The sequence below is a fragment of the Lactuca saligna genome, chromosome 5 (genome assembly GCF_052625555.1).
Source record: "Lactuca saligna cultivar CGN05327 chromosome 5, ASM5262555v1, whole genome shotgun sequence".
NCBI lineage: Eukaryota > Viridiplantae > Streptophyta > Magnoliopsida > Asterales > Asteraceae > Lactuca > Lactuca saligna.
Window position 1 is genome coordinate 45,056,291 of NC_136421.1, and position 13,645 is coordinate 45,069,935.

General features: G+C 37.4%; 1 non-coding gene across 1 annotated transcript; it reads right to left on the reverse strand.

Annotated features, from left to right (window-relative positions):
* Nucleotides 1-13,242: 13,242 nt before the first annotated feature.
* LOC144999206 (small nucleolar RNA R71) lies at nt 13,243-13,349 on the reverse strand. Its single transcript, XR_013660725.1, has one exon. It is a non-coding gene; the product is annotated as a small nucleolar RNA R71 (small nucleolar RNA).
* Nucleotides 13,350-13,645: the final 296 nt, after the last annotated feature.

The following is a 13,645-nucleotide window of genomic DNA, read 5'->3' on the forward strand; positions in this document are numbered from 1 at the left end:
TTTATACTTACAGTTGATAAACTTACAAATTCTTACATACAAATTAAGACACTAAAATACTTATGATCTCACTAGCTTCATAGCTGATACTCACTTTCAAAATTACTTGTATCCTCAGGTCATTATAGACAGGTACCGATGCAAGGATAAAGGAAGATGGAGCTCATTCAAGACTCCTCTTTCATTTTGATTTATGCTTTAGTGTTTAACAAAATTTGACAGAACAGTTGTATAATAATTATATTATCAATGCAATGGATGATGTTGTTGCTTGTTTACTACTTTTCATTGTTGTGATACTGTACATGACGTCCTCCGCCCTAGAACGTTTCCGCCGTTCTTGGTTTTGGGGTGTGACAGATTGGTATCAGAGCATTGTTTATAGTGAATTAAGTATATCAACCCATAAAAGATATACTAACTATAAACCCAATTGGGATTAAAACACTCTGACCAAGAGTTTATACTTTAAATAATAAAATATTTAAGTAAGTATACGTGTTGCATTCATTCTAAAATCAGTGTCACTAGGACAGTACAAAATAATTACGATCGTTGGGCAACACAGGTGGACTTAGAGACATATAGTCAAAACTGGGAAGATATAGCCTGATCACCTATATTATCCGAGGGTTGACTAGCATGTGCCTAGTGTAGTTGTGTGTTTGCAACAAGTCTAAAATCTTACCAACCCTACCACAATGAGAACGGTGGAACATAACATTAAACTTAAAATACTATAGGAGTATTTGGTGTTACTATAAGTACTTTATACTTGAGAACTAAAATGGGATCTTCATTACTTAGTTGGTAGTTGCTAAGTGGATACACTAAGGCTATATGTAATTAGGATGTTATAGACTTAGAATCTGTGAAAATTTTACTTCACCCCTATTCTGTGTGAATATGGAGTTAAGGTCACTTATTCGAAGGCGTATCCTGTTTCGATTACATATAACTGGTATGCACTTCACAAATAGCGATCTAACTGATGAAGATTTTCTAAATAATTATCTATATAGTTCGTCTAATAATTATTTTCTTACCCCAATTCCCGCGTAGATAACATGGCTGAACTCCATCCCCACGGCAACCAGTACCTCCCGGATGAGGTCATTGTTGGATGGTTTGAAGAAGAACCAGAGAATGATCATCCTATCCTTGTGAATGACCAACATGATGAAAACCTTTCAGACGATGCTAACTCCGAACCAGAGGTTGAGAACCTACCCCAAGCAGCTCCCTTTCCAATTCCTAACCCTCGTCCGACTTTTCATGGCCCGACGCCTGAGTAGGTGGAATGCTTGGAAACATGGAGCCAAGGACAAGATTAGCCCATGCCATTTAATGATGACCGAAGCTTTTATGACCTAAACAATGGGGGCTCAGCAGACAGAACCTTGCCAATCTTGGTCTGCAGAGTGGCCTGAAATGAGATTCAAGGCAGGACAGCCCTACATCAGATTACCGAAGTCGTTGCCGATGTGAGAATGCATACCCTCTGCACCATTCGTCTAGAAGATGCTCGTGAGAGATCAGAGAGAAACCATGAAACCTTGCTGCAAGCACTGGCTAAATCACGAGGCGAAGTCATCGAGCTTCGAGTACGTCAGAGGGTATACGAAAGATACCTGCTCGATATGGAACGTCAACTGGCTGAACTGAGAGTTCACCAGAGGGATGACCGTCGCCGGTAGTAGACGCTTTACTTTATTTTTCCTTGTTAAAAAGGAATCGTTTTTCTATCTATGTCCGATGTGGCATTTTCTATGAAATTATCTTGTACTATAACTACTTTTGTTAGGTCTTTATGCTGTCAAGAACTATCTTCTCTGGATATGATGTAAGACCTTTACAAGGTCATTTTCCCGAACTTTTACGTCATAAATATCAAAGATTTTGACAGTCGGCTAACTTCTGTGTCATTCTTCATTCAAGTACTTTTATCATACTTTCATTGGAGTCTATCTGAATTCATGCTTTAGTCAGGTCATTGGACTATAGTAATTTAGCTCCGGAGACATCTCCAAGTCTCTTTTAATGGTTGGATCATGTTATTCACCAACCAACGATACCTCGGCTTGAACGACAAACGTCTTGAGACCATTCTACGAACTTACTTCCACTCAGTACTAAGAGTGCATCATAGGGATGTAGGTCAAACCTTCGTGAACACACTTCCAATCCGAACTAAGACTGCATCATAGGGATGTAGGTCAAACTTTCGAGAACATAGTCTTGCTCTTTACTTAGACAATCGAAGTACATCTAGGGTCATCCAGAATTGCTCACAAAATCCTTATCTTTCGTGTTACAGAATCATGTCGTCATCTGGAAACAATCAGCCGAGCAACGAAACCCCTGCCTTTCCTATGGACGCCGCTACCTTTCAAACCACAATTACAACTGTTGTGATGGCTGCCGTGACAGCTATCCTTACACACCGTAGCGCTATCAGCACAAGCAATGATGATGATAGGATTAAAGATTCTGATCGTAGTATCAATCCAAGAAGTCATCAAACAGTAACAGTCACAGGCTCGCAAAGCTGAAAAACAAAGAACAAGAAACGAAAGTGTCAAGCCCAGAAAGAACGCAAGAAATCCCAAAGGCTGGTCATGCAACAACAACAAGTGGAAACCCCTGCCATCCTCGTACCGAGCAGGCTATACGAGGGAAAACTCCTGAAGTGTGACAAGTGTAGTTTCCATCATCATGGGGCCTGCCATGAGATGCAATGTTGCAATTGCCTAAAAATAGGGCACCATGCTCGTAGCTGTGGAGCATCGGCACGACCCATCACTCAAGTCCCTATCATCGGGACCGACCCTACACAAAAAAGTAGTGATAAAGCCGAACGCTTTAGGAAACAGTTTCCAAGGTGGAGTAATGAGGAAGGCACTCGTGTCCACATAACGATGGCTAAACACCGCACTCCCGTCACTAATGCTAGTACTAGCTAGGCATGCCACCAATGTGGTGAGATAGGACACCTCAAGAAGGATTGCCTGATGGTGAAGAACTCGGGTGCAGATGGGAAGATTCTCAGGATCACAGCTGCAGGAGAACTTGCTCCGGAACCCACGTTAATGTAATTTAGGCGTTTTGTTGTAACAGACTTATAAACTATCCGAAACTAGTGCAACTAGAGTCTTACCTTTTGTGAGATCCTGTCTGTATAGGGATGCTCGTGCTATGTATACTTGTCTTTTATAGTATACCCTATTAGCAGCAATAGTCTTGTAGTAAATCTCAAGTACTGTAACTCTGTTCATGGCTGCACGGTTGTGTTTTGTCTGTAAGCGCCTTATGTTCAAATCTAATGTCTTTAAGTTTCTTTATGATTCCGACATTATCATACGACTCGATTCAATTTGATCCTTACAAAAACAGCTTCATACGTATATCCCTTTGTCAGCAAACATCGTTTTAGCAAAGCCATCATATCAGAACACCAAATTAGTCATGCATGGAGTACCTCTTAGTCCTTCTCTTTTCCAAAGAAATCCCCGAAGTACCACTTGTACAGTACGTCAAGTTCAATCCAAAAATCCATACGGTTGATCTATCACTGAGGAATGTATACATAAGGGTAATATATAATCAAGGTTCTAAAGGTTTAGAATTGATGATTCCGCTTTAAATTCTTTTTCCTCGATAGGATGTGAGCTTAAAGAAGAATCAGTTATTTGACTACCTTTTCAATCTTAATTATATACGACTCGTAGACACGAGATTGTGATTATGAAACCAAGTATGGATTCTAAAATGAACTTCAAGACGGAGAACTGCCCAAGACTACAAGTAATCGCATCATCATGTGAACAAACTTAGAACCCAGTAGGAATTCTGTAAACAGATTGCCCTACAGTCTAAACACCTACGGAGATACGAGAACAGCCCGAACAACTTAGCGAACTACACAAAAATAGAATTAGAAGATTAGGCTTCTCACCCTGGAGAACCCCGGTCATATTCTTCCAGAGATCGACGGATTGCATTGTATGTACCTCGTCTATCGAGGACTCCGTCAGGATTTTCCAATAGAAATCGTTATCTCTGCCTCGCATAAATGATTTGGTTGAGCAAACTCAAGGAAAGAATTACTTTTAGAAATGGATCTGATATCCGAATATCACCAGTTCGAGTGTTAGGGAAGGATGTCCGAAAGACTACCTTCCGACCTCAATGCGGACACTTCGAGTCCGTAGTAATACCCCTCGGATAGGACCAATACACCCATAGTATTCATGAGCTAAATGAGTACGGTACGTCTTTCTTACTTGGATCAGTTCGTCATTACTCCATGTAACGACTTACTTATCTACCCTCTTAGTAAGAAGAAGACCATGGGAACATTACCTTTAGAGGTACTTTTCGCGAAGTTCCCTAGGAACAAGTTTTGAAATTGAAGAGTCAAATTTCTATGACACAATGTTAGTGATGTGGGAAATTTTGAGTACTCTTGCAATTTGTCAAAACCGTTGAGAATTTGTCGAAACTAGAGACGCCGACAGTCATTCGCCAAATTCTAGGTCTTACCGACCTACTATCATAGGCCATTCAGAACTCCTCTCAAATTACAGAAACCCTTACGACCTTGAGCCAGCAAGGGGTGGCCCTTGACTAGGAGGTTGAGAAAGAAAAAGAAACCTTGGAAATTCCAAGTGAGAGACCAAGTTCTTTAGGAAGTCTCACTCTGGGAATGGCTTAATACACTACATATCACGTGGAAAGCTAAATCCAAGATAGATAGGACCTCCGAGATTCTTACCAGAATCATCCTGTATCTCGCAGACTAGACCTACTCCGCGAACTCAGTAATGTACATTCTACTCTTCGCGTCTCGATCCTGAAACCATACCTTTCCGTTAGGACTCTTGTAAGTCCACTTGTCGAGATCCTCACCTTCGTATTAGAACCATAGTGACCCTCGACCGACAGGTCAAGCGGATGAAGCAACGTCGTCGCCCATTACTGAAGGTTCGTTGGGATACCAACCGAGAACCCGATTTCACTTAGGAGCGTTAGAACCAATCGATTAGGAAGTTTCCTCCTCACGACTCGATCATTCATACCTACTTCCTTATCTAAATTCTAATTTCGGGACGAAATTCCCTTTAATAGGGGGATGATGTGACAACCCGAAATTTCCATTTTGAACAAACCATACCAAGCCAATTTGAAGTTAGAATAGTTACAGTGAAATTCCAGACTTTGGGTATAAGTTTGAGTATTTTAGGTTTAGCACTTAAGGAGATATCAGGAGAGTGGATGCACTAGGGTTTTGTGCAACACCGTTATTCCAATAGTCTATGACATTAGAGTTCATTCTGGGAATAAAATATTTTCTGTCAAAAATCTCAGGACTATATATAGAAATCTGAACCAAATAGTTCATTAGTTACATTTCCAACTAGAGAAAATCCAAATTCTCTCTCATGGATCTTCAGGTTTTTATCCCAAATCGTGAGTACTTCTATCTAGTTGTATTATATAGTGTAGATTATGTTTTATAACATCAAAATCGGACCAAAACCCCAAGATTTGGGAGTTTACCGCCCAAGAACACTTGGGGAGTAAACTCCACTTTAAGGGCCAAAAGTGTCCCAATGTCCCTCAAAGCCTTGGAACTCAAACTAGAAGCCACTATTTCATGTTTAGGACACCAAAATCAATTAGAAACAAGGATGAAAGTGAGTTCACGGCCAAGGAAGTTCTTGGGCCGTGAACTCCATGTTTAAGTGCTAAAATGCCCTAAAAATCCTCCTTAAGCCAAGAGACTAATTAGGACAAGTACCCTAGTGTGTGGGGCTAACAAACACCTTTAGAACACCAAGAAAAAGTTGTTCACAGCCCAAGATGTTCCAGGGCCGTGAACTCCATTAAATGGTGCCATAAACCCTCCTAAAGCCTAGTACAAAAGCCTAGTTTAGTTACTTGAAAACACCATAAACATCCTCCTAAGGGAGATTACGGCCGTAATCTCCAAGGGATATGGTCCCAGGGCCGTAAACTCCTAAAAGGAGTTATATTATGCCCTAAACTCTTCCATAGACCAAGCCATTAAGTAGAAATGCTTATTAGGGCCTTATAGAGCATCAAACATCAAATGAAAACATAAGTATGAGTTCACGGCCATAAACTCATGAGTTTATGATTTTAAACTCATTTAGTAGTGTCTTTAGGGTCGTGAACTCCCTTATGGAGTTTTCCTTGAGCCCTACACATAATAGCTTCCCCTACAGACACTTAGATGCAATCCCAGAGTCTAATAACACTTGATAAAGGTGCTTAGCATGTCCTAGGGTGTCTTAAATTGTTTATTAGTTGTATATAAACTAATTTGTTACATAATGTTAACTAGGACCATAGAGTGTGTTCAAGACTTCACTTGACACCTAGCGGTCCCACCTCTTCAGTTCATTCCAATCACTTACTACAGGTGAGTTCATACCCCTTAATCAATGTTTTAACAGTTTTTAAATATTTTATGGGGGGGGGGGGGGATACAAGTAGAATTATGCTAATTATTATATCAATCATATGTGATTAATAAGTAGCATTCAAATGATTGGCTATTCATTAGCCGTTTTACTGAACAGTTTCCTTCTAATGATTTTTATAAACATTTTATATGTTTAAAACTCCTTATTACACTGTACATTTTACTATGTATGTTTTATTTCAAACTTATTTACAATTGTGATTCAAACAAATGTTTCCTTATACTAAATTGTTTTATCAAACCCATGCCTTCAAACTGTTTTATAGATTGACATTAAGTCGATCTTTTCTTAAGATAATAATTATGTTCAAAGGTTTTAAAAAACTTATTTATCCTTTTGTATTATAAATTGCATGCCTCTATATGTATATTTATATAAGAAATGTTTAAAAGACTTAGGAAGGCTATCCACCCTATTTCCTTTTCGCGCTTGAGATGTGGTCTAGTGGGATATCGGGTACTCGTTCGAAGGTCGTTAAATATTAGTTATATAACATATGTACATATATAGTCATAAAGGCCCTTCCAGTTCATCCCATGCCCTTGGGTAGCAAGGGTATATATCCATGTCCATACGTACAGTTAGATTACTAGTAAAGTATGCGTAGTTTAGGAAGATACTAGAACTATTAGTAGAACGCGATATCATACCATGAGTCAGTTCATTCATGAGTCAAAACATACTAGAAAGAGAACATATACAACTATACTAGGGGAGAACATATACAACTATACTAGAAAGAGAACATATACAACTATACTAGGAGAGAACATATACAACTATACTATAAAGAGAACATATACAACTATACTAGAAAAAGAACATATACAACGATACTAGAACGAGTACATTACTATACTTGCTAGGTAGAGAGCATGTACATTACAATTAGAACAGTTCATTACATTACATATATATGAATACGTTAATAATTGTGATCCACTGTATCGGAGCATGCCTTCAATGTCATGGTCCAAGTTGTAGCCAGAGTCTCTTGGAGGGAGAGCATGAGTTTGCGTATAGATCTATACTGGATTGACTATCCTGCACCTTATTGGTAGCTACAACCGGACCTGCAGGTCTGCGGGTGCCAAACGTCATACCTTTTTATGACCATTCTTATGTCGTTGTTACCAGTCAATAGTATGGTACAATTAATCACATGATGCCTTAATATAAATCTGGTTTAAGGTAGTTAGTACAACAGTAGTTCTTATAGTGCTACATTTTAGTACTACATTAATTTTCCCCGTACATATATTTAGTGATCTATTCACTTAAACTATAAATGTAAAAACTATATTTTGTTAATGATAGTTACACTTGGAAAAATTACACACTTTTACATAAAACGAACATTTAGAACAGTTAAGTCTTGGTAGAAGACTACATTGAGAGCAATTAGGTCTTGGTAGAAGACACCCTTTTATAATAGTAGGAATCATAGGGATTTCTAGAGTTTTTCAAACGTTTACAGTTGTTTTACAAACATTTTTATACTTACAGTTCATAAACTTACAAATTCTTACATACAAATTAAGACACTAAAATACTTATGATCTCACCAGCTTCAAAGCTGATGCTCTCTTTCAAAATTACTTGTATCCTCAGGTCATTATAGATAGGTACCGATGCAAGGAGAAAGGAAGATGGAGCTCGTTCAAGACTCCTCTTTCATTTTGATTTATGATTTAGTGTTTATCAAAATTTGACAGAACACTTGTATAATAATTATATTATTAATGCAATGGATGATGTTGTTGCTTGTTTACTACTTTTCATTGTTGTGATACTGTACATGACGTCCTCCACCCCAGAACGTTTCCACCGTTCTTAGTTTTGGGGTGTGACAGTCTCCAAATTAATTCCTAATTAATTTATGAATAATATTAATCAAATAATATGATTTCTCCTTTATTATATTATTCTTATAGTATATTAATAAACCATAATATCTTCTCTCTCTCCTAAATAACCTTGTCAAGTTGCTTTGGTAAAGGCAACCCAAAAGGACCATGCACAACGGGTCAAGTACATATCAAATATAGTTACGGCTTAGACACTAATCCACGAGTCTCCCACTTGGATAAGTCTAGTGACTATATCTCACATATGACTTCAGGATCCGATTAGCAATCATAGCTCTTACACGCCGTTGTCAACTCTGATTAGTAACTTGTCCCTAGTAGATAAGGGATCCTATAATCCTCTGTTCTAGATATCATGCTTACAATACTTATTGTTAAGCACTTTGTTTTTCGATCAATGATTCGTTTGACATAGAACTTAGTCGAACACATCAACCTCGTTCTGACTGGGCCCGACACATATGTCAAACCAAATCATCGAGTGGCCAAGATATCACCTTTATTCTCTTAGAATAAAGGAACAGATTAACTTCGAATCATATGCATTTACTATTTACTAATTAAATCATGCACAACAATGTGTTTTATAACATCAAGTTACTAATGCTTTACACATCATCAATGCATAACCAACCGACATACAATAACCATATCTCTAAGTTTTAAGACTATAAGATATTATCGCTTTGCGATCACCCAAGGTAAAATACCATGAAATGATACCAGCAAACGCGGGTTTATTCCAATGCTCAAATCAGCATTCATAAGCACTCATGAACTTTGCAAAAAACTATTGGTATGTCTAAAAACTTTCACACAATCTACAAACAAATTCATGACAGTCTTCTTTCATATTTACTTCCAACATATGAATGACTGTGGATCGTTTGAATAATCTTATTAATCAGGAAGTCAAAACATGCACAATTAAAACAATAGATAAATAACCAACACAATATAGTAACGTTACTCTCAAATAAAACACCTTTATTTGTATCAAATGTCAAGTACAAATTATCTATTACACACTTCCTATCTATCTAATCCAAACTCATATCGTCCTTTAGCCCAATGCTCCTAGCGTGCTGCAAGTACTTAACCTTGCTCAGTCCCTTTGTAAGGGGATTGATATTTGCATATTTAGTCTTATATTAATCATAGATTTTTATCATTTATTAGCTAATTAATTGCATATCATGGACAAAAGATACTTAAAAGTGTTTGAATTATGTTTTCAGTCCAAAGGTGAAGCTCGGAAGCAAAAGGAAGCAAGAGAAGCGGTTGGGAGCTCGGAAATTGAATAAAGAAGAAAAACCACCAAAAACAACACCTACTCGGTGAGTCCGGTCGAAGGATCGAGAAGATAAGGAGAAGATAAAGACTCCGTGACTTACCGTGCACGGGAATCAAGTGATGGACTCGGCGAGTCGGTTGAAATCTATATATATGGCTTTCTAGATCGACATAAGATAGTCTGGAACCCTTGGGGAGAAGTAAGTTGCGAATCAGAGCCAGGAGAGACTTGAAGAACGAAGATACAACCTAGAATTCAATCCCGAAGGAGATTTGAGGCAAATCTACATCATTCTACTTAATCTTTTGTTTCGTATTATGGATAGACAATTAGAATTCATTTTTATACTGTTAATCACCTCAATCATGAGCTAAAACACTTAAACTTCAGTTTGGGGATACAATATTGATAATATGGTTTGATTTATGGTAGGATTAATTCAATGTTGGTGATCTTGTTGATTATAGCTTGTTAAAGAACTTTGTGAGTGAATAATAACTATTTTTCTATTAATAGGAAGATAATTAAATAGTATGCACATCTTTTAATTATCAGCCTCATATGCTTATGTGACCACTTCATCATATGACTAGGATTAATGAACATGAGGCTAGAATTAATAAGAAAAATAGGTAAATTCACGTATGATCTTGTGTGATGACCATCAACAAGAAGTTAACTAAAGGACCAAATTAGTTAGCTATTACAAGTCAAAATTAACCCGAATAAATAATCTAGTAAATTAAATTAAATTAGACAACTGATCACTGTTTGAGTTAGTTTGTTTGAGTTAGTTTGTTCTCTAAGGCTTAGTGCAGCGAACATTAATCTAATCACTTGAATCGGTAACCAATAGAAGAATTAATCAATTGCACTATTACCATAATATCAACCACAGGATCAATTGAGTTGAACTAAACAGAAGTCCTTCCCATTGTTGAATTCAGCTAAACCTTTCCTTTTCTAGTTTTTTTGTTTAAGTGATAGCTAGTAAGTTTCTAGTCTTGTAAAACTAAAGAAAAACCCCTACTTATTAATTAATTTAGATAAAATTAGTCTTTAGTTTTAATTTACCGTTCCCTGTGTTCGATACCCTACTTATTTAGCTAAACCACAATTGATAGGTCCACTGCCTTTGTGTGTTATTTTCTAATTAAAAAGTAGGTTTGAAACTAACTCAATGTTGGTGATTTTGTTGATTTTAGCTTGTTAAAGAACCTTGTGTGTGAATAATAACTATTTTTCTGTTAATAGGAAGATAATTAAATAGTATGAACATCTTTTAATTATCAACCTCATATGCTTATGTGACCACTTCATCATATGACTAGGATTAATGAACATGAAACTAGAATTAATAAGAAAAATAGGTAAATTCATGTATGAGCTTGTCTGATGACCATCAACAAGAAGTTAACTAAAGGACCACCTAAAACAACACCTACTCGGTGAGTAGGGTCAACTACTCAGTGATTCCGGTCGAAGGATCGAGAAGATAAGGAGAAGATAAAGACTCCGTGACTTACCGTGCACGGGAATCAAGTGATGGACTAGGCGAGTCGGTTCAAATCTATATATATGGCTTTCCAGATCGACATAAGATAGTCTGGAACCCTTAGGGAGAAGTAAGCTGCGAATCAGAGCCAGGAGAGACCTGAGGAACGAAGATACAACCTAGAATTCAATCCCGAAGGAGATTTGAGGCAAATCTACATCATTCTACTTAATCTTTTGTTTTTCCATTATGGCTAGACAATTAGAATTCGTTTTTATGCTGTTAATCACCTCAATAACGAGCTAAAACTCTTAAACTTCTGTTTGGGGATACAATATTGATAATATGGTTTGATTTATTGTAGGATTAATTCAATGTTGGTGATTTTGTTGATTTTAGCTTGTTAAAGAACCTTGTGTGTGAATAATAACTATATTACTGTTAATAGGAAGATAATTAAATAGTGTGAATATCTTTTAATTATCAACCTCATATGCTTATGTGACCACTTCACCATATGACTAGGATTAATGAGCATGAAACTAGAATTAATAAGAAAAATAGGTAAATTCATGTATGAGCTTGTGTGATGACCATCAACAAGAAGTTAACTAAAGGAGCAAATTAGTTAGCTGTTACAAGTCTAAATTAACCCAAATAAATAATCTAGTGAATTAACTTAAATTAGACAACTGATCACTGTTTGAGTTAGTTTGTTCCCTACGGCTTAGTGCAGCGAACGTGAATCTAATCACTTGAATCGGTAACCAATAGAAGAATTAATCCATTGCACTATTACCAGAATATCAACCATAGGATCAATTGAGTTGAACTAAACAGAAGTCCTTCCCATTGTTGAATTTAGTTAAACCTTTGCTTTTCTAGTTTTTAGTTTATGTGATATTAAGTTTCTAGTCTTGTAAAACTAGAGAAAAAACCATACTTATTAATTAATTTAGATAAAATTAGTCTTTAGTTTTAATTTACCGTTCCCTGTGTTCGATACCCTACTTATTTAGCTATACCACAATTGATAGATCCACTGCCTTTGTGTGTTTATTTTCTAATTAAAAAGTAGGTTTAAAACTAGTTTGTTTTACACACATCAAGTTTTTGGCGTCGTTGCCTGGGATCGGTTCTAAATTAGTAGTGATTTCTATTTTTATCGATCCTTTGTGTGGGATTTATCTCACACGAAGTTAATTCTTAGGTAATTTTGTAGTTAGTATAGGTTTTAATAAATATCCGTTTTAATAAGTTAATTAGAAAAAAATTTCTGTTTTTTCCTTGAACCCGCCGAGTGCGCTCGTGACAACTCGGAGAGTTCATCGCTGATTACAGTTTTAATTTTTATTTTATTTTTGTTCTTTTTACGCATTTTTTTGTTTTGCTTGCAGTTGTTTCATGACCCGAGGATCTGATACACCTCTGGTCCCTGCTCTAGAAGACCCAGAATCCGCACTAAGGAGGAACAAAGGAAAAGCTGTTGGAGAATCCGTTTCTTCAAAGAGCTCGCCACTAAAGAACCTCAAGTCCGTTTTCAGCAAAAAGAAGAGCAGCAAATCAGGAGCATCCAGCGCCTCTTTAGCAATCGAAGACCCTGTTAAAGAAGACACCGAGTATGAGACCGAGGGAGAAGAAGACCTCACTTTCGGGCACGAATCCGACTTTGAAGACGAATTAGCCATTGTCATGGCTAATATCGATGAAATCCCTATGGGGGAATGGAAGAAGAGGATGTGTGACGACACCGGACTGGGACTTGTGCAACCCACAATTCCTGCTACTGCCGCTTTCGAACTAGAGGGCCACATACTCGCTCAACTTAAAGGGATTCCCTTCTATGGAAAAGACCACGACGATGCCTACAAGAACTTAGATGAAGTAAATGATGTGGCTGACTACTTCAATGTACCAAATGTACCACGCGAGACTCAACTACTTCGTATGCTTCCAGTCACATTCAAGGGTGCTGCAAAGGATTGGATCAAGTCACTTCCTCCCGAGTCGGTCACCACATGGGCTAAAATGAAAGAAGAGTTCATAGACCATTTTTTCCCGCCTTCCAAAATAGCCAAGTTAAAGAAACCCATTGCCAACTTCGAGCAAAAACCGGGAGAGTCTCTTTATGAGGCGTGGGAAAGGTACAAAGGTCTTCTCAGAAATTGCCCACACCATGACCTTAATAGCCAACAAGAAGTTTCCATCTTCTATGATAGAGTCAATGTCACCATAAGACAATTACTTGATTCGCAAGGCCCGCTCACAAGGAAGCCACCCCCGAAAATCAAAGAATTAATTGAAGAATTCTCTAAACATTCTAGAGAATACCACAACCTAAGAAATGAAGTAAGTCGGGGGGTAGTGAACTCGACCAATGATGGTATAGCGGCGATGATGGCTAAGCTCGATAGTTTAGATAGAAGGATGACAAAAATGGATCAAACAATCCATGCTATTTGACTTGGATGCGAGAACT